The following is a 21,308-nucleotide window of genomic DNA, read 5'->3' on the forward strand; positions in this document are numbered from 1 at the left end:
TGTATTAATGACTTTCCGTTACACGGGTGAAACAAACGGCTATTAAGCGGGTTACAAACGGGTCACCAAGCCGTTTGAAACGGGTTTCAATGAGCGTTCGAACGGGTGATTAAGTATTCCGAACGGGTAGCCTAGCCGTTCGAACGGCTCAGACAAAATTGCGAACGGGTAGCCTAACCGTTCGAACGCCTCAGGAAAAATTGCAAACGGGTAGCCTAACCATTCGAACGGCACAGGAAAAATTACGAATGGGTTGCCTAACCGTTCAAACGACTCAGGAAAAATTGCGAACAGGTAGCCTAACTGTTCGAACGGCTCGTAAAACATTCCGAACGGGTAGCGGAACCGTTCGAACGGCTCATAAAATAATTTCGAACAGGTGATCTAAACGTTCGAACGGCTCATGAAATCTTCGAACGAGGAGTCGCGAACGGCTTATAAACTTGACGATTATAATTTGTTTTGTTTATTTCGAATGGTGCTGTGCCGCTACACATTTCACTTAAAAATAATTTCGAACGGATGGCTTTTAATCGTTGAAACTGCTCCTGTTACTACTTTATTTCACCACTGAAAGCCAAAGAAAGTAAACTTGAAAGGCAGAGACCATTCGTAACAGTTTGCTGAAGCAGATCGAAAAAGCTGAATTCTTTTATACACGGTCATTTATGGGAGTCTTTGTCAATCCTTTGTCTTTCAGTACAGCCCAAAAATAATGCATGCGCAAGAACTTCTTTTTGCGTCCGCAAGCGGACAACTTCTTGCGGCTTCTCCATAAAAAGTCTAAACCTTGTTGAAGTCATTCTTGGTGAGAGTTTTCGTTCACGAATAAATCATTCGGTAGATTTTATCACTGACGGTGGAAGATTTTGGTCACGTGCAAGTAACGTGTGAATCGAGAATGTCTCAAAATAACTTTACAGCTTGAGACAGAGATAAGGCCTTTGGCAACAACAGTTTAGCAACAGTACATTTTGTCTTCGCTCACAGATCACGCAAGAAGAAGAAAACGAAAACAACACTTCTGAATCGGGATTCAGAAGCAAAAACCGTTGGATCCCAGGCTAACTACACCATAGTTCGATTTTTCTACGTGGACTGTTTCTTTATGAGCTTCATTATTTGGAGATGTTTCGTGATTGTCGCGTAATCTGCTAGCAGACTGTTCAAGTGATCGAAGGGATTTTTTCGGTGTACGTGATATGAACACGCGAGTATGCGAACAGGTAGAGACAACCGCACGTATGCCTTCAGTTGATATTTTTTTCCTGAACGGATGATCAAAGCCGTTCAAAGGTTTACTCAAGTCGTTTGAACAGATGGATGTTCCAGCGAACGGGCGAGCAAGTCGTTCGAATGGTTGGATGTTTTCAACAAATGGGTGAGCAAGTTGTTGAACGGTTGGACACTTTTATCGAACAGGTGAGCAAGTCGTTCGAACGGATGGATGTTTTTACCAAACGGGTGAGCAAGTCGTTCGAACGGCTGGACGTTTCTACCGAACGGGTGATCAAGCCGTTCAAACGGATGCAAATTTTTTTTGAACGGATGACCCAGGTCGTTCGAACGAATGCAAATTTCTTTCAAACGGCTTTCAAACGCTTCTAAACAGAATTCTGTTAGAAAACGGAAAGCTGTTAATGCACGTTTTCGCGTGAAAGGTCACATGTATCTTACTTACTGCTTGCAAGTTTCTTGTTACTCCTGTCTCCCGTCCGATGAATGGCAAAAAAATTTGTACCAGTCCCTTGCTTCCAAGGAATGCCTGCCAGATTATTAAGCATATTAGACGGTATTTTTGACCACCAAAAGATTTTAACAGTCTGAATTTGAGCTATTTTGCCTTGTAAACATCAAAACAACACAAGAAAACAAAGAGGAGGAAAATTACCATGAGTGGTGTTTATATTTGTAGCCAAATTCAGACTTAAAAAGGAGTTTGCACAGCCCGGTCACACGCGGTAGGTGTTTTTTGTTGCTGAAGAGTAAAGCTTGTCGCCTGGCGCCGTCAGATCACAACATTGAGGAGGCCTAAATTCATGTTCTTTGTTCATATAGGCGTTGCCAAGTCAAAAATGTACTTCCAAAAAAAGCGGAAATTCCGAAGGGTAGGGGGTTCACGATTATGGAATTCTGAGGGCTTGGGGAGGTAACGCATTCTAGAATTTCCGAAGGCAAGGGGGGGTTAAAACAATGAAGCCGTCCGTGGTTGGGTATGGATATTTTCTGGAATTGCCCAATGTTGAGGGTATACACATCCTAGTATAGTCAATCAAACATGGAGAAATCAAACGCAATCAAATTCAACCAGTAGATTGAGTTTGATTGAGTTTGGCAATCCAACAAAATCATACATCAAACTTTGAGTGAGTTCGATTTCCAAACCAATACCTCTCAATTGAACACAACTGAATGCAATCCATTAGATTGTGTTTTATTGAGTTTGGCAACCCAACTCAATTGAACACAGTCTAATGGATTGTGTTCAGTTGTGTTCAGTGAATAAATTCGTTGAACAAAGATCAAGCTATGTGGTCTCAAAAGCACAAAAAACACGTGTTCTACCATAGTAACTCGAGTCTCAAAAACCTTATAATTGATTTTCAGCAACAGTTTTGCGAAAATCAAGAGCTCGGAAATGAAACGTTTGATTGACTAATCATTTTTGTGCGAGATTGATTTCGTTCAATTGCCGAAATCTATCAAACTCAATCCATAGATTGACTTCAAGTGAGTTTGACAATTTGATTGGATGTGATTGACTATGCTGGTATACACCCCTACATGTATGCCAACCATCCCAGTTTTTCCTGAAATCTCCCAGATACACTATACGGTTCATACAGACCAAACCTCTCCGTCTACCACACAGATCACCAAATCTGCCAGATATCAAAGAAAGCACTAAAAGTATGTTACTGGCACACTTATTTTGGTTGATTTTTTCCCTTTTGGGGGGAGATTTTTATTGATGTTTGACATATTTTCGTGGTTAAATCTGTCGAGTTATTTGGGCTTACGATAGTCTTCAGTGAACAACACGTGTTTACTTCAAGACGCCATCTTTAATAACCAACATGCATCTCGCACGTAACTAACTTGAACAATAATTCATGTAAGCTAACACAACATCTCCCCCCATTGTTCAAGAGTATCTAGGGAACGAACTGAGCATGAGAAGACTGACAAACAATATGGAATCTTATAACACAGCGTCATCTCAAACTAAACCTAGATTCTCTCTAACTTTCAGCGATGGTTTTATAATTCTCTTAGGCCTAGTAGCAAGAATGGGTGTTACAGGGGGTACTTGAATGTCTCCCTTTGTAACGGGAATGTCCTTCCGAACAGGTGTTGCCGCTTTGTCTTCTGCGGGAACTTGGTTCACCATTGGTGTCGGTCGCTCATGTTACTCCTGCTGATTTGGCAGTGGAGTAAGGTGAACACGTTTTCTTATTATCGTGCTGGTCGGTGTTTCAACTTTATACGACCGAGGTGTTGATGCTGCTTCAATGACTTTTCGTGACCGCTGAAGGTCCTTGACGAAAACTTCAGTACCCGGTTCAATTGAAGGCAAGGGCTTGGCTTTGTGCCTGGTTTTGAACACTGTTTCCTGCTTCAATTTGCTCATGCTTTCTCGTGCACGTAGGTTATCCAAGTCAGGCCACTCTGGGTTCAGCTGGATGTGGAATAACGGAACGCTGTTCCTAATCTACCTTCCCATCAGCAACTGGGCAGGAGAGAACTTGCATGCTAGTGGTGTTGAGCGATAGGCTAGTAATGCTTTAGCAGGGTCTTTTTCCTTTGTTAGAAGATTCTTCACAGTTCTAACTCCACGCTCAACTTCTCCATTTGCTTGGGGAAATCGAGGACTACTTGTGCTATGCTTGAATCCCCATTCCTTGGCAAAGTAAGAGAATTCTGCACTGTCAAACTGAGGACCATTGTCAGATCGCACTTGCTCTGGAATCCCATGTCTTGCAAATATCGACTTAAGTGCTCTAATGACCTCACTTGACTTTGTAGTCTTCTGCATGGCTGCTACTTCCACGTATCTTGAGAAGTAGTCTATAACAATAAGGTAGTTAACACCTTTCAGCTCGAAGAGGTCTGTGGCTACGATTTCCCAGGGACGGTCAGGTAAGGGTGTCGTGATAAGCGGTTCAGGCTTGTTGTCCCTTTGAAGAGCGCAAACTCTGCATTGTTGCACCAGATCCTGGATTTCTCGGCTGAGTCCTGGCCACCAGACAGAGTTTTTGGCCCGCTCACGACACGTAGTGATTCCCTGGTGTCCTTCGTGGATCTTATCCAGTATCTCAAGACGCATGGAAGAAGAGATCACGATCCTGGATGCTTTGAGCAGAATGTTCTGCACCACAGACAGTTCACCCCTGCTTGACCAATAAGGTTTCATTGCATCGTTTAATGAATACTTGTCAGGCCATCCCTCACAGCAGTACACTTTGATCTGCCTGCAGACAGGATCCTCCTCCTGTGCTTCTATGATCTGCTGTAATCGTGCGTCTGAGGCAGGCAGTGATGAGATCACGCTTCCAATGTGTGCATGCATTTCGTCATCGTCAATTGTTGACTTCACTGTCTGGCTTCGGGGTTGGAGTCTTGAAAGCGCATCGGCTATGTACATCTTCTTTCCAGGAACATGCTTGATCTCCTTGAAGTAGAATCTCATCAGTCGCATTCTAAATCTTTGAATTCTTGGTGGAAGTTGATCCAGTGTGTGAGTACTCAGGAGTGGCACCATGGGTTTATGGTCTGTTCCTACAGAGATTGATTTTCCCACAATGTACTCCCAGGATCGTTCGCATGCCCATGTGAGCGCTAGGGCTTCTTTTTCGATTTGCGCATATCTGGTTTCAGTGGGCGTCATCGCTCGCGATATGAATGAGACTGGTCGCCAGGAGTTGTCAGGTTGGAGTTGAAGAATTACCCCACCTAGACCAAAGGATGAAGCATCAGCTGCCACTTTGGTTTCCTTGTTTGGATCGTACAGAGCCAGTACTGGAGCTCGTGTGAGGTCAGATTTGATCTGCTCAAATGCTTTCTGTTGGTCAACTCCCCATGTCCATTGGTTCCCTTTGTGAAGAAGGTCTCTGATGCTCTTTGTCTTGTCAGCGAGGTGCGCGGAAAACTTGCTTAGTTGGTTCACCATGCCAAGAAATGTCCTCACTTCTTGCACGTTCTGAGGTGGCGGTAGGTCTGCAATTGCTTTTAGCTTTTCAGGATCTGCCTCAATTCCACTGAAGCTTATAACGTGTCCAACGAACTTGACTCTGTCTGTGCTGAACTGGCATTTGTCTAGGTTGAGTGTCACGCCAGCTTCAACCAGACGCTTGAGTACTACTTCTAACCTCTGATCGTGTTCAGTCTCATCTTTGCCATGGGCTGAAACGTCATCTATGTTGCATTCCACGCCATCTAATCCCTGGAGGATCTGACTCATATTCTTCTGGCATTTCTCAGAACCAGAACTGATTCCGAAGGGCAACACATTGAAACAGAAACGGCCCCATGGAGTGATGAATGTTGTCAGTGGTCTTGATTCCCACGCTAGCTTTATCTACCAGAATCCTGAGTTGGCGTCAAGTTTAGAGAACACTCTGGAACCTGCCAATCTTCCGAGAGTTGTGTCTACTGCTGCAAGTGGATGGTTCTCCCTCTTGACGTACTCATTCAGCTTGCTCAGGTTGATGCAGACCCTGACCTTGCCATTGCTCTTCGGGGTCACCACCATGGGAGCGCACCAATCAGTGGGTTGGTCAACTCTGGATATGACTCCTGTCTCCAACATCCTGTCTAACTCTTCTTTTGTTTTCTGATACAAGGGGAAGGGTACTTTCCTTGGAACTGACACTTGGAAAGGTTTAGCATCTTCTTTGAGTGTGATACGGTAACTGTCCTTCATGACACCTAGTCCTTCGAACAACTTGGGGTATTTGTCTGCTACTTTACTCTTGTAGTCATCACTGCTCAGGCTGTCAAGTCTGCTTATCAGCTTTAGAAGTTCAGCTTGCTTTCTTCCTAGCAAAGGTCACTCCAAATCTTCTATTACATACACTTGCTCCTTAGCAATCTTATCTTGCACTTGCAACTCTGCTATGAAAGTTCCTAGACAGCTCAGTTTCTGTTTACATGGACCCATGAGTAGCCTGGTGGTCCTGCTAAGTGATGGAACTGGTTGCAAACTGTGATACAGGCTAGGTGGAATTACTGTTACATCCGCACCGGTATCCAATTTAAATTCTGTTTGCAGTCAATTCAGTGAAACTTTAGCTTTCCATGAATCTTCTGTACTTCTTTGAGCAGCAGATAGTTCAGTGGGTTCACCTAGGAAGAACTCTCCTTCTTCTTGTCTCCCAGGAAAATTCACTTCACCCACTCTCTTGTCGGATTGAGATCTGCAGGCCTTTGCCCAGTGTCCTACTTTGGAGCACTGGTTACATTTCGATTCTCTGGCTGGACATAGTCTCTTTGGGTGTGGTTGACCCATGCACCTTGAACATTGTGCTTCAGGAGTCTTCCCATTTTTAGACTTGGGTGGTTTCTTTTTCTTCTTCATATCTTCTTTAGAATCTTTTCCCTTTCCTTTGGACAAACGATCAACATGCGCTGGTGGTGGGTAGATTTGGTTTCCTGTAGGAACGTTTGCTGCTTTTTAACTGTCTCCGACTGCCTGGTTTTTGTAATTGCTTTCTCTAAAGTCAAGAATCCAGCTGCAGTTGTTCAGAGAGCTTCTTGTCTTTTATCCCTACCACGATTCTATCTCGGATGAGATCGTCTCTTAGTGTTCCAAATTCGCAGTATTCAGCAAGACAATACAAATCTGTTATGAAATTATCCACTGACTCACCATCTTATTGACTTCTCAGGTTGAACTTGGCTCTTTCAAATATTACGTTTCTCTTTACCACAAAATGAGCTTCAAACTTGCCTTTCACTACGTTGTACTGCTTTGCTTCTTCAGTTGTCAGTCCGAATGACACTACGATGTCGTCAGCTTCTTCACCCATCGAATAAATCAAAGTATTCACTTGGCTCTCGCCGTCCTTTTGGTCGAGTCCAGTCGCTTTTCGAAATCGTTCGAAACGCTTGATCCAACGGGACCATTCTTCGGGTTTGAAGTTGAACTTTTCAGGTGGTGGAACTTGGTAACTCGCCATGGGTATTTACTGAACCATGGGCTGCTGTACAGCTGCGGCGACTTGTGGTTGTGCGGCTGGTTGTGCGGCGTGAGCGCCAGCTTCGTTCGGCTCTTCAACTACTCGAGGTTGTTCAGCTTGAATTCCAGCCTCGTGTGCACCTTGGTCTCCCATATTTCCGTTTTGTCTGTTTCTTCTTCAGTTTAAAGGTTATTGGGAGCTTCCCGTTGCCACCGTGTCGAGTTATTTGGGCTTACGATAGTCTTCAGTGAACAACACGTGTTTACTTCAAGACGCCATCTTTAATAACCAACATGCATCTCGCACGTAACTAACTTGAACAATACTTCATGTAAGCTAACACAACAAACATTTATTAATAATTCTTGAAATGATGAAGACCTGCGATAGAGTTTGATGTTTTCACTTCTTTTATTACAATGTGAGTTCTCACTGAATGGTTTGTCAAGTTTCTGAAGCTTCAAGCGCCCTATTCTCTCAGGTTCCACTCCAGGAGGGGAAGTGTGTGCATCATAGTTATGCTACCCTCCTCTGCCCCTCAGTCTTTTTGTCCAGTTTGCTCAACACTTGAAAATTGAAAAACATTTGTAGTGGTTTTTTGATGTATGTGGTTGTTTTTATAGACCTTGGGAGGTGCATTAGAAGAGTTTATTTTCTCACCAAGACTGGACAATCAAGTCAGCTGTTTCTGTGCTCTTCAGGTACAACCTACATGGATATTGCACTTGAAATCTATGCTGCACCAAGCAAAATATTAATATTTTATGGCTTTATGTCACATTGTTCTACACTAGATTGTGACAGTGTATCTTATCTAAAGCACAAATTGGCTGCGAGTGTTACTTGCTGCTGTAGGACGACAAGCTGCATGGCGACTCCATCACAGTTTCCTCCAGTAACAGTTTGTACAAATGTAAGACCCCAAGAATCCACATGTTAATGAAAACTTGCCTTGAGCCAAATCAATCCTTCGAGCTAAGGCAGGTTCATATTGTACATTTTTTGGGTGTTAATTTTCAAAGTCACTTTTCTATAGAGGCAGCTGGCTGCTTGTGAATAGTATGTTTCCATCCCTGAAGGTCACCAGCCCTCATCTTGATCAGATATAACTTCATTCCAGTTGGCTAATGATCCATGATTTATCTGTATTTAGAAAACATCCCCATGATGATATGTGTGCTGATTGGTTTAAAATGGTGTTTCTATAACTTGATAGAAACACAGAACTGGCACAAGCTGGTGACATAATGATGGTGCAAGCAAAGAGAATTTACATTTTGATGATCAAAGTAAACAAGCTGTTTTCTTTTTTTCGCATGGTGTTTTCTAAAAGAAATAGAAACATGTTTTCTGTGTTTCTATTGAGTTTTAGTAGAATTATACTAGTATACCAATGCAAATGCTGCAATCTGATTGGCTGAGCTACTTGTATACTATCAGCCATTAGAGTGCAGTGGCTGGAGGTCATCTACGAAATGGTGATGTTTTTTTCTTTTTAACAAAGTTTTGGAGGAACATTTTGATGCAAATGGATAATTAAATTCCTGAGAAGACTAAAAGAAAAACATAAATGGCTTTTTGGCTTTAAAAATTGTGAAATTATTCAAAAAAAAAGTAATGCACACGCACAACTTCAATTTCAAATGACGATTCAATCTGTGCAATCTTTCTAAGGTGCAAACTTTAATAATACATCGATAAGTAATTGGAAACCATTATTTGAAGTAAATTTCAGTTAGAATTCTAGTAATTAAAAATAATTAGATTATTCACTCTCGATTTCTATGAGGTGATAGTTGATTTGGTCTTTGGCCTCATCAACTATCACCACTCGTGGAAGTTTGGGAGAACTCTAGAATAGTGTGGAAACACTTGCCTGTCAGTTCATGTTCCTACAGCTGCATTTCCTGTTCTCCCAAACTTCGACTCATGTTTCTATTTATCAATTAGATTATGAGCTCACAAAGAAGAAGCTGCCAGTTTTCTAACAAGCGCTCTCTGCTACAATGCTCACTATAGTGAGTAGCGTAGCCAATCAGAGAACACCTTTCGTGATAGAACGCTAGTAAATTTATACTAAATCTTGATAGGAACGCGGAGAACATGTTTTCTATTTCTTAAAAAGGATATCCCAAATGAAATACTTGCTATGAATATGCAATCCAAATCTCTAAGTCTTATATGCTATGACTAACAAGCTTAACTTTAGCTAAGCACTGAACATGTCGTATTATGCCAGTGGAAGTTCTTCCAGTCTAAATGTAGAGTAAATATTTAAAAGTAATAATTATGCAATTCAGGGCAATTTTGTGATTTATTGATGATTGGTATTGTAGAATTGTTTTAAATTACAGGCCCTTGTTCAGTCCCTAGAAGGCTCATCTCTGGCAACAGATCCTAACATTCGTGTTATAGCTTTGTATGACAATGAGGAGGTAAGCTGATAGAGTGCTTTTCGATTGAGTAAAGCCAAAACCAAAGTAATTACTCTCACTAATCAATCACAAAGAACACAGACAATCCACTGAACCAATCAAAACTCGAGGTAATTAGTATTACATGTAGCAGACCCAAGGCACAGAAAACATGTGCAAGTGAGTCACGATTGGCTTTGGTTTTACTTCTGTTTGGTTTTAATAGTGGCATAAGTTATTTAAGCCAGTCGTGTAGCATAGTGAGCCAGTGATGCAAAACCGTTTACTTTTTGACACTCAAATGGAAAGTGCTCAATGCAAGTATACAATAAATTATTGTTAACCAGTGTTATAGTATGGGTTTTTGTCGGCAACAAGTAAGTTTTTTGAGAAATATAAGTGGAAAATATTTCACCCTCCAACTTGCCATTAAATTATTAATTTAAATGAATAAGGGGGCCAGACGATTTCTATTTCTCTCAATGAGATGCACATACCGGGAATCATGGTGCATGTAGTAGTATTCATCATCTTCAACTTGATATTTGTTTTGACGAATACAGCTACCATGATGCCCTGCAGATGAGTCTCGTAGAGGGAATTGGCCATTACAGCTGACCATGTTGAGCAGCACATGCAGCTTGGTTTTCTGTAGCAATAGGTTGGCCATCAAGAGGAAAGAACCCATTTTGCAGTTCCATGCGAAGTGATCACGCCTTTGAGCAAAAGCAGGGCTAGAGTTGACTTTGTTATGATACAAATTAACGTTGATACTTTTTGAATGAAAATTATCCTATCACCATACTAACTAGTGCCTGATGGTCAACCCTAACCTCACTTTCATACAGAGGCCAGGGTACATTTCACTAAACTGTAAAATGGTCTAGACGTTTCTGGTATGGTTAGAATAGGAGCAACTACGTTAGATTTTTATAAGAACAGCTCAGGTGGCTGGTAAATAGATTTTGAAATATTCCTAATACCTAAACTAATGTGCCGAAACTTTGCAGTTCTGGTTCTTCAATCTTTATATGCAGTGCACTATTTACTGTTTCGTTGGTCAATCATGTACAATGTCTTCGCTATAGGTTGGTTCACAGAGTGCTCAAGGTGCAGGCTCCATGCTAACAGAGCATATTTTGCGCCGTCTGTCAGTAGGTATGTGTTTGAAACATTCATCATTTATTATTTCATCGTAATTCATTTCTCCAATCATATATGTGTACCATTTTGACGGAGGAATTAATATTGGGATCACACAAAGGAAGTATAAGCTTTGGATGTTGAATAACTCATGACTGTGTTCTCAATAATGCAGGTGGAAACTCAACCAGTTTTGAGGAAGCAATTCCCAAGTCATTTCTTCTCAGTGCGGACCAGGCCCATGCAGTTCATCCAAACTATTCGTATGTACACTGTATAATCCAGTAGCTTGCTCCTAGTAAATTGATGCGTCATAATTAATATTTACTTCTTATTTAATGAACATGCAGCAGACAATCCTCATGGTGTACTGCATTCAGTCGAAGCTCTCGTAAGCGGACACCCCTCGGGACGCGAAAAAAGTGTCCGTAACTGGAGCTGGCCGCTTACGAGAATGGTTCTCGTAAGCGGCCACTAGAGGTGTAGGGGATAGATGGCTGCTTACGGGAGCTTATACAGCTAACAATAAATACAGTACCGTATTGGAAATACAAAAAAATATGGATGACGACTAAACAGACACTGAAATATGGTACTGTAATTACTGTAAAATCATTGTGACGAACGGCGATGTGAAGTTGATTGATAAAAACAAGATACAGAGATTGTTAATAGGATTTTCTTTGAGGTGTCCGCTTACGGAAGCTTAAAAACAGGGAAAAGTCCAGCTCGTAATCTCTGAAAGTGTCCGCGGCCGCTTACGGGAATGTCCGCTTACGGGAATGTCCGCTTACGAGAATGTAAAAATACAGAGTTTGTATGGGAGTTAAAACGGGGTTTCAAACAAGGTGGCCGTAAGTAGAGCTGTCCGCTTACGAGAGTGTCCGTTAAGAGAGCTTCGACTGTATCCGCGATTTGATTGGTTCTCTCATCAATTAGTTATGAGGCGCGGTGGCCTCATGGTTAGTGCGCTCGTCTCCGGATCAAGCGGTCCGGGTTCGAGCTCTGGTCGGGGACATTGCGTTGTGTTCTTGGGCAAGACACTTTACTCTCACGTTTTCTCTCTTCACCTAGGTGTATGTATGGGTCCCGGTGAATTCAGTGCTGGGGGTAATCCTGCGATGGGCTAGCATCCCATCCAGGGGGGAGTAGAAACACTCCTAGTCGCTTCATACTACAGAAACCAGGATAAGCTCCGGCCTAATGAGCCACTTGGCTCGTATGCATAAACCACGATATTTGTACATGCATTGCCATGGGAACAAGATTCCATCAACTCAACCTGTAAGCAACAGGTTGAGTGGAAATTGCCAAACTGGGAATTGTGCTAAAATTTGATCCACAAGTTGCAGCTTACTTTTCAAATTTCACGAATAGTTTCCAGTATGGTGATTCGAAGTTTGTCATAGTCTGTTGATAAAAAGTTGACTGCAGAAACTATTCCTTTCTCCCTCTCTCCCTCTGACAATGAAGTGGTATTAGGGTATTTCATTTGCCACGATAAATATGAAAACCGGAACTTGTTAAACTACAACAGAACTTGGCAACTTGCTAGAGCTAAAGCAAATTTGAACGAAAAGTTGCCAGTTCCTTAATACAACTGTCAATCTATCAAAACATATTGTGGTGTTCTTCAAATGATCCTTCGTTGTGACTCTTAAATGTTTTTTTTTTTTTTCGTTCCTGTATTATGTTGTATATTTTCAATCTTGGAAAACGTTCAGTATTAGCTCGTAGATTGTTCTTGGAAGCGTGACATTCCATTCGCGAACCGAACTCAATTAATGACCACGTGCATATTCCAGACATTTACAAAATGCTAAATTAATCCCTAGCGAGTTCCTCACATTCTTATAAACATCTCATTTACATTTAGACGCCGTTAACATTCATTTCGTCACTGAAGAAGGTTATAGTATTTTAGTCGAAACGTCTATTTTTAAGATTTTTAAGTCAGTGACAACAATTTTTAAGATTTTATAGCTCGCTGGTCGTTATTCAATAGTAAAGGTACACTGCCAGTCTTGAATTTGATCACCAATAATTGCACAGTTTGGTTCCATCATTTGTGAAGACCTCTCTAAAATTAATGAAAAGTAAATTAATGAACAAATAAGGCTATGCGAAGACTTATCCAGTATGTCATGTTTTGGCAAGACATATTCTAATGTGTTTATGTATCATGATTTCTTTTTCAGAGATAAACATGAAGAAAATCATAAACCTGCTCTCCACAAGGTGAGAAATACAAATATTTGAATGACTGAACTTTTCTTCAGGTTCAACTGGACAGTTGTAAGATGGAGTTTCAACTTTAATGATATATGATTAGGATACACTCCAGGAATTATTACAGTAACTTTACAAAAACTTGTACAGCTCAAGGCTATGATAATCAATTGTCCTACACCTTTCTGCATTGCCAGCGGGTGGGTGCCTAGAGAACCTCAATAACAAATAGCAGATAGTTAGTTAATATGGGATATTAACGAATCAGATTGAATGAGACTATGGTTAGCCTGCGTAGCACGCACTTGCATTGAGTCATTAATTATCAATTATTACTATTGAGAGCTATAAGCACTCTCGATTCAGTGCTTCTTCAGCTTGCTAATGGAGTGCTGTTTAACAATTATTCCACGAGTACCCCTTGGATGTGAGATGGTAGATAGCCAACGAGGCGCGTATAGCACTGAGATGGCTATAATCAGTCATCTCATATCCAACAAGCGCGAATGGAATAATCGTTTTATTTAAAACGCCCCCAAAATATAGAAAACTAGACTAAAATAAGAAACGGGATGTAAGACTGCCAGAGAGTTTTAATAAACTACTTATTATTTGCTCTTTGCCAGTTCTAGACAGCTGTGGTGTGTAGGTGTTTAGCAGGGAATGAAAAACTTCTGTTTTTGTCGATGCCCTGGCACAGTGAATGCTGGCAAACTTATTGACTTGTTTAGTGTAACTGATTTATTTTCAATTCCAACAAGGGTCCAGAGATAAAGATTAACAGCAATCAGCGATATGCAACGACAGCTGTGTCGTCAAGTGTTGTAAGGCTGATCGCAGAGAAGAGCAGAGTGCCAATACAGGTAGAGAGCTTACTTGTTTTGAAGGCAATGAATTTGGAAGAGACCACCAACTTAACGTGAGGATACATGTGAAGACGCATGCAGCTTAAGAGAGATTAGTGTTTGGCAAGCGTGCGAAATGTAAGACAAACACGCGAGTCGATTAGGAAAAACTCGAGTTTCTGGCCACTTTGTTTGTGCTCAGCAGCAAACATTATTGATTGATTAATTGTTTCAACTCAAGACGGATAGAGGCACGATTGATCACTTGTTAGATTGGTTGACTGATTGATAGATTGTTTGATTGGTTGATTGATTGATCGATTTATAGATTGATTGATTGATTGATTGATTGATTGATTGACTGATTGATTGATTGATTGATTGATTTATAGATTGATAGATTGGTTGATTGGTTGGTTGGTTAGTTGGTTGATTAATTGATTGATTCTTAAGTGTTTTTCTTTTCTTGCGTCCTTGTATCACAGGAAGTTTGTGTACGAAATGATTCTCCTTGTGGATCCACTATTGGACCAATACTCTCCGCCAAGCTTGGTCTTGTGACTTTAGGTTTGTGATTTAGATACTTACGCGTTCTGCGCTGAAAATAAAGAGAATGATCGCCAAGCAAGGAGAGTTTCCTTCAGAGAGTAGTAAGTTACTCCCCTGAGGAACTACTTTTTTGTTTTTGTTTTTTCAGGCTTTTCCTACTTGCCTCTTGGTACTTACGTGAACTTAAGCTCGTTTCACCTGGAATACAACTCACGATCAAGTCGTGATTTCTCTATAATGCCATTTCTAGAACTGATAGAAACTAGCTAAGATAATTGATATGTTCATATTCTTCTTTGTTTAATCTGCTTCTAGATATCGGAGGCCCGCAGCTCGCTATGCATTCCATCCGTGAGATGTGCTGTTCATCCATTATTCACCAAGAGACTCAACTTTTCAAGGTGACCACTTCGAATTCTGTCAAGAACTGTTCTTTTCTGCTGTTCTGAGTTGTCACGCAACGTAATGCTGTGTTGGGGAGAAGTTTTGCGTGACAAGCCAATGACCTGGATTCTTTTAAACTTTTTTGAGGGAATTAACGAATTACATTTTTTTAATTGTTCTATTTTCTCCACAGAATTACTTCGAGACACTTCAATCAGTGCTAGAGTCCGTTGCAGGAGCTGACTAAAATCAAACGAGTGTCACTGCTTGAGTTTAGTCACGGTTACTTTGAAGACGTTAAAACGGTGTTGCAACTCTCCCACCAATCTTGATCTCTCTTTCTCTTTCTTTCTATGTTTGTGTTTTTGTTCATCGATAGAAAGTTTAACAGTAAGAAGAGACAGGTTTTTTTGTGTCAAATTACCTCTCTCACGGTCTAGTAATTTATCCTTGAACAAACGAGAAAGACCATGTTTGACCACATTTCCAAACACCGAGGAAAGAGTTGAAAATAAGACGCGCAGCGGGGTATTTTTGAAGAACTTCGAGGTGTTCGGAAATGTGGTCAAACATGTCTTGAGAGTTTGATATATCTTCTCAATCGAAACTAAAACTAGGGAGTAAACGGAGAAATAAAATCGTAAAATCTATGCTAATATTAAGATCAGATATCCAAACACCGTCACGATCATGATTTCTTTTGGCTAAAGTTGATGAATTATGAATGAGTTTGAGAACATAGTTTACTTGGATGTCACGCATTAAGTGTAGGCAGTACGTTGAAACAGAACAGCATTGCGTGACAACCCAACTAGGGCAACTAGCAGCAAGCTGAGCCGAGAGGTGTTTTCTTATCTTGTGGTACTCAGGGCACGAAGCCAAAACACGGAATAAAACAACTTGTGAAATAATAGAATGTGATGATAATAAATATAAAGCTAGTTGTGCTGAATACATTCTGTGTTGCTGTTTACGGTCAAAGTTCTACCCGAGGTTCGAGGTTGTTCCCTCTTAGCACTCCCTCCTCTCCCCGAGTAAAAGCGAGCGGGGGTCTTCTTCTTCCAACCCCGTTCGCAGGCGCTCTCTCCTCTGCCTCCCTATGTTGGAACCGAGGGATGCTGAGTAGAGAGAGCCTGGGAACGAGGTTGTTCTTCTCCATGTTGTCTGTAGAAGAGAATTCGTTGGAACTATTAGAGCACAACGACAAGATAATTTCGCACTAGACACAAAAAAAGACTATAGAAAACCCCATGATAGGGTTTATAGGGCTTTATTTGCGGTATTTCACTTACTAAGGGATTGGACTATAAAATGTTAACTCGACGAACACCTTGCATCTGTGAATCCCTTTTCTGGTCAGCATTCGGCGGAGGTGAAGGAAAAACAGGTTGCTAGTAATCTTGATGTTTGCCTTGTCACAGTTCCAGACAGTAATTCTATCTTTGTTTATAGAACGACGGCTGGGCACGTCGCTTTCAAAAGAGCTTTTGTGTGTCCTTGGTAAATTGGGCCTGTATATTACAATCCTTTGTTGATCGGCCGCGTATAAATTCTTTGTGATTCAAGACCAACTTGGTGTTAATAGCTGTTAATCACTTCAGATTCTTGGCTAAAAGGTCAGTTGAAAAATTCAGTAATAACAATGTGATCCTTCACTCAATCGGCAAGCATGTAAAGAATGTTTTGGCCGCAATTTTATACTCACACTTACAAAACACTGAATAACTTTGAAACGCCATCTGCACTTAACGTCATGCGTGTGATTCGCGTGACGTATGGTTTCATTTCCTTACCCACGCAAACTAAATCACGCATAAAATCAAGAATTACTCGACTTTGTGACATTTAATCGGCTGTGGCCTCGTTCGTTCCGTTTAGCTATGTATCCCGTGAGGCCTTCTAAGTCACGCAAACCTCTGCATGACAATGAAATGTCCAGGTACTACTAAAGCAAACAGCTACATAGTGTTCCAAGCTAAACGGGTCAACGCACAATGATGATTTCAAAGTAGACACGATGTCATGTGATTATCACGAGTTGTGTGGGAGTGGTTTACCCTGGGTTCAGCTTTCACTTTCGAGTTCCTGATTTTCTTGTTGATTACAGACTGGTCTTAATGGTGTTGCTACTTTGCTGAATTCCCCCTGAATCTTTTCAAACGGTGAGTATACTATAGTTTACATTGCTATTCTGTGTGGCATGCCTTGTCAGATAAACTAAATTAATCGGAATTTGCATGCAGAACACAATCAAAATCCTTTACTGAACATGTTTTTGAACCAGACGCGCCCGGGAATAATTTACTTGATCTAAGAGCTCCTGATCGCGACTTATCATGAACATTGAATTTAAAGCACAGTTCACTTATAGCGAACAAAAGATTCCAAGTAGATCCCATCGGTAACTCGTGTGTAGCGCTTGCTGCGACCGAAAAGACTTCGAGAGAGGGACGAGACTGATCATGAGTGAAGGTATGTGATCGGAAATCGAATCCAGTGATCTCCGGTAGAGCGTTTTTCATTCTGCTTTTGTGATTTTAACACAAGCAAATTGATTCGCGAAGCAGTTAGAGGAAAAAATTAAGCCTTTAGTGCCTGTGAGTCTTCTGTTGTCGCAAGCTCGAGTTTACTTGAGTTCCAGTTTGTTAGCGACAACATTCCTTAAACGTCTGGGGCCAGACTATATCAAAAGAGGATGGGAAGTATCGAAGAATTGGGGAAGTTCAGAGTAGTTTTGAATTGTAATGAAAGGTTTTTCCTTCTAGTTGCATTTTGCAAAAAGATTACCCTATGAGACAAAGATCCCCTTCTCATTCTTCTCGACGAGATGCACGCTATTAACGCTAAATCAAGTGGTTACGGGTAGAGGTTCCCTGTCGTTTCTCACACGCGGAGAGAGAAGAGAATCTCTGTCTCGCTGAGTACAAGGAGAGAGAAACGTACACTTGTTCTAGAATGTTCTAGAATTCGAAATTCAACACGGTCAGGGGCACCCAACGACCTTTTTTCTCTCAAGTGCTTTTAAACGGTGTTTTAGACTCTCTGTACTTAGTACTTTCAAAGCTCCGTAGGTTAATTTTAGGTTGCGCTAAAAAAAATTATCTGTCCGGTTATTCAAGGGGCACTTGAGTATTCTCGAATTTACTAGAGCTTTTTTGTCCATTCCCTGAAAACCTTAGGTGTTATCGCCTTTCCGAAAATGATAGCTGACCTTTTTTCGGTACCCTAACCGACATTTTCAACAATCCGAAAACAACAGGCATTAAATTTCTCATGTCACGAAAGTTCGAGATGACAATTCTCTGCAGAAAATCAGAGGGGATTAAAAGCCAACCGAACAGATAATTTACCGAAACGATCCGTTGGGTGCCCCTGCACGGTTGACCTCAGTTCAACTATTATGTACCACAGCTAAGTGCCAGCTACATTTTGCCTTTATTTGTATCCATGGACTCGAATTTTGCTGGTGTAAAGGGACCTCTTCTATTTATTGGAAAAGTCGCGATAAGTTTTTAAAATTTTGTTGTAGGTTACGTCATCATTTTTTATGGTACGCCTATATCGCTTGCGCAATTCCGAGATCTTTTTCCTTCTAATTAATGCAGGCTAAACTTTAATTTTGAGAAATACCGTGACTTGAGAAGCAAAGAGTGTAATTTTACACGTCACTTGCATTGTGAAACCCGAAACCAACCGAAAGCCGTGAATGAGACAGACAGCAATCTGTTTATAGAACAAGGGCCAAAACAGGTTACGTCTTCATTTTTTATGGTACGCTTATATCGCTTACGCAATTCCAGATCTTTTTCCTTCTTGAATTAAAGCAGGCTAAACTTTAATTCTGAGAAATACCGTGTCTTGAGAAACAAAGTGTAATTTTACCTGTCACTGGCATTGTGAAACCCGAAACCAACCGAAAGCCGTGAATGAGACAGACAGCAATCTGTTTCAGACAGCAATTCCATTGTTGTTTATTGAACAAGGGCCAAAATACAAAGAAATGCAAAGAGCTTTGTGGGTCCTAGATAAATTGTAATTGAGCCTGAAAATTAAACGCTGTGGCTGACTTGCGATTTATGCAGCTCTTCTGGATCGCTTTGCAGTTCTTAATCGACATATGGTAGTTTGAATTGGATGGGTTCCTTCAATTCCTTAAAATTTGAGAAAAATATCAGACTGCTGGTCATTTAGTGATTTGAAAACCGCGACCGGCAGTCGACCCAAAAAAATCGTGAAGTGTCACAAACTATGGTCTCGCTCTCTGAGCCGAGCGTAAACCAAGAGTTAGACTTGCGATCTATGCAGCTCTTCTGGATCGCTTGGCAGTTCTTAATCGACATATGGTAGTTTGAATTGGATGGGTTCCTTCGATTCCTTATAATTTGAGAAAAATATCAGACTGCCGGTCATCTAGTGATTTTAAAACCTTGACCGGCTTGCGGTCATTTAGCCACAGCGAAAATTAAAACATTTCTTTGTTGGTCGGGTGCGTAAAATCTTGTGAAATGCAAGACTGACATTGTATTAATGATTTGATGATGTTAACCCGGTGTTTTTAATCACTGCAGATTCCGGGGCTGAAATTTCCTGAACCTTCTTACTACGTATTCTGCACAAGTAATATCCAAGAGTAATAATTATAACAACCTGTTCCTTCACGCAATCGACCTTCATGTTAGGAATATTTTGACCGCATTTTTATGGCCACAAGAATTCTTTGGCTCTGGCTTTGAAACGCTATCGTCGCCTGACACCATGCGGGTGATTCACTTTATGACATCACGCAAACTAAATCACGCAAGCATTGTTTTTTGGACCCCGGATGGCGAGTTAAGGTCATGCAAAACTCGCGGTAAACGTATACAATATTTAAATCTAGAATTATTTCTAGACTCGGTGACATTTATTTGAGCCGTCCTTTCCCTTTAAGCTGTGTATCGCGTGAGACCTAGCTTGTTAAGTCACGCAAACCTCTGCATGTAACCAACCGCTAGCATGCGAAGATATCAAAGGCGCATCAAACGCCGAGCGAAACGTCCGAAACCTGTTCGAAATTTAGATCCTACTGGGGATAAAGTACTCACCAGCAAGCTTTTCAGACCTTTGTTAACTGGTCAACTCACATGAAGACTAATAATGATTTCAATATAGACTCAAAGACATGTTGGTTCAAGTAAGGTTACACCATACCTTGAGAGGTATTAAACAAAAAGAACGGTTGCTACAAAATCTAATATTTTCCAAAAAATGCAGGTAAAATCTTAAAACGCGCGCGATTTATATTCAGAAAAAGAGGTTTTTGAATAAAAGTTAACAAAACAGTCAGGTGTCATAATCCTCATTGCGCGAAGCGGTTTCATCTGGGAGCTCTTAATTCTTACAGGGACCTCATTAACCTGGTTCCCAGGCTCTTCGCGGGAACAAGGTTGGCGGGGTTGACGAGGTTGTTTACAGGCGATTTCGCAGTTTTGGTTCTCGAATCACTTTGTTCTGCCATCCTATCCATCATTCCTTATTGTGCTCATGAAACGAGCTAAAAAAAGGAGAGAAAAGTCCCTGGACCACGAAAAAAATCAAATCGAGGACCTTTTAAACAAGATGACAAAAGCGGAATTTCTCGAAGGCAAGACCTTGCATACGGCTGGTGCGCCGGGAATCCGAATTGACCAATCAGGATTCAGCAGGCGGGAAAAAACTTTACTGTCCTGACGGCAATGTATGTTAACAGGAAAGGCATTGAAATCAGACAACTTTTCTCACTGGAGATGGCATTAAATATTCACGAAAAGGAATTTACAATCCCAAAAACCATATTAGATGATAAAAAGTAAAATGTACGAAACACTTTGTGTCACCAAGCTTCTAATTTGGCGCCAAAAATGGGTCGCGAACGTCCGGCATGGCAACTCGCTCGTTGTACGTTGGGTGTCGCCAGGTAGGATAATAGTTGTGTTGTTTTGAACGAAATATGCTGTTCCTCGTCAAATTAAACCCAGAATTCTCAGGTTAACTAATAGAAGAGGCCAAAGCAACTTGAGCATTGTCTTTAGTTTTGTTAGCTGCGAAGAAAAAGCGTATTATCGTGTCGTTTCGGTAGGACAGCTGAGTTTTGCCTGCCGCTCGCACTGCGGGCGCAGCCGCCGTATGCAAGGGAAGGAAACTTTGTCCAACAGTGTCAAGGATTGCGCGTGCTCGTACCCGTACTCTTACCCCACTTATTTCTCTTGGTCCATTTCTCACAAGCAGGGAAGGAAGACTGCTCTAAATAGATGCACGCTGAAGACGCTAAAGTTCAACTAGGACAACGGAATTCCCGCGAAAATTATTTCACTCGCTCTGAACGCTAGGGGGTGCCATGATTTCATTGGCTGGCGACATATTCTGTTGACATGCATTCGAGTAAAGGCGTGATATGTTTACAACTCTTCAAACGGCGAAAACTTGCAATAGTTTGTCGCGAGAATACCATCTCTTTAAGTGAATTAGGTTATGTACAATAGACCTCTGTAATTGCTGGTTTTCAGTGTCACGCAATTCAAAATAGATCAAAATAAAAATCAAAACCG

General features: G+C 41.2%; 1 protein-coding gene and 1 long non-coding RNA gene across 6 annotated transcripts in view; both read left to right on the top strand.

The window, feature by feature from the left end:
* Positions 1–12,974, top strand: part of LOC145486667 (uncharacterized) — a 14,214-nt gene extending 1,240 nt beyond the window's left edge. Inside the window, exons 2-6 of the long non-coding RNA XR_014049322.1 lie at positions 7,802–7,879; positions 9,533–9,613; positions 10,681–10,750; positions 10,911–10,998; positions 12,934–12,974. This is a non-coding gene — a long non-coding RNA (uncharacterized LOC145486667). The remainder of the gene's footprint in view (positions 1–7,801; positions 7,880–9,532; positions 9,614–10,680; positions 10,751–10,910; positions 10,999–12,933) is intronic.
* LOC145486656 (aspartyl aminopeptidase-like) overlaps positions 1–21,308 on the top strand; it is a 108,725-nt gene that overhangs the window by 43,359 nt on the left and 44,058 nt on the right. The gene's annotated exons all lie outside the window — the stretch shown is intronic.

The sequence above is a fragment of the Orbicella franksi genome, chromosome 5 (genome assembly GCF_964199315.1).
Source record: "Orbicella franksi chromosome 5, jaOrbFran1.1, whole genome shotgun sequence".
NCBI classification, from domain to species: Eukaryota; Metazoa; Cnidaria; class Anthozoa; order Scleractinia; family Merulinidae; genus Orbicella; species Orbicella franksi.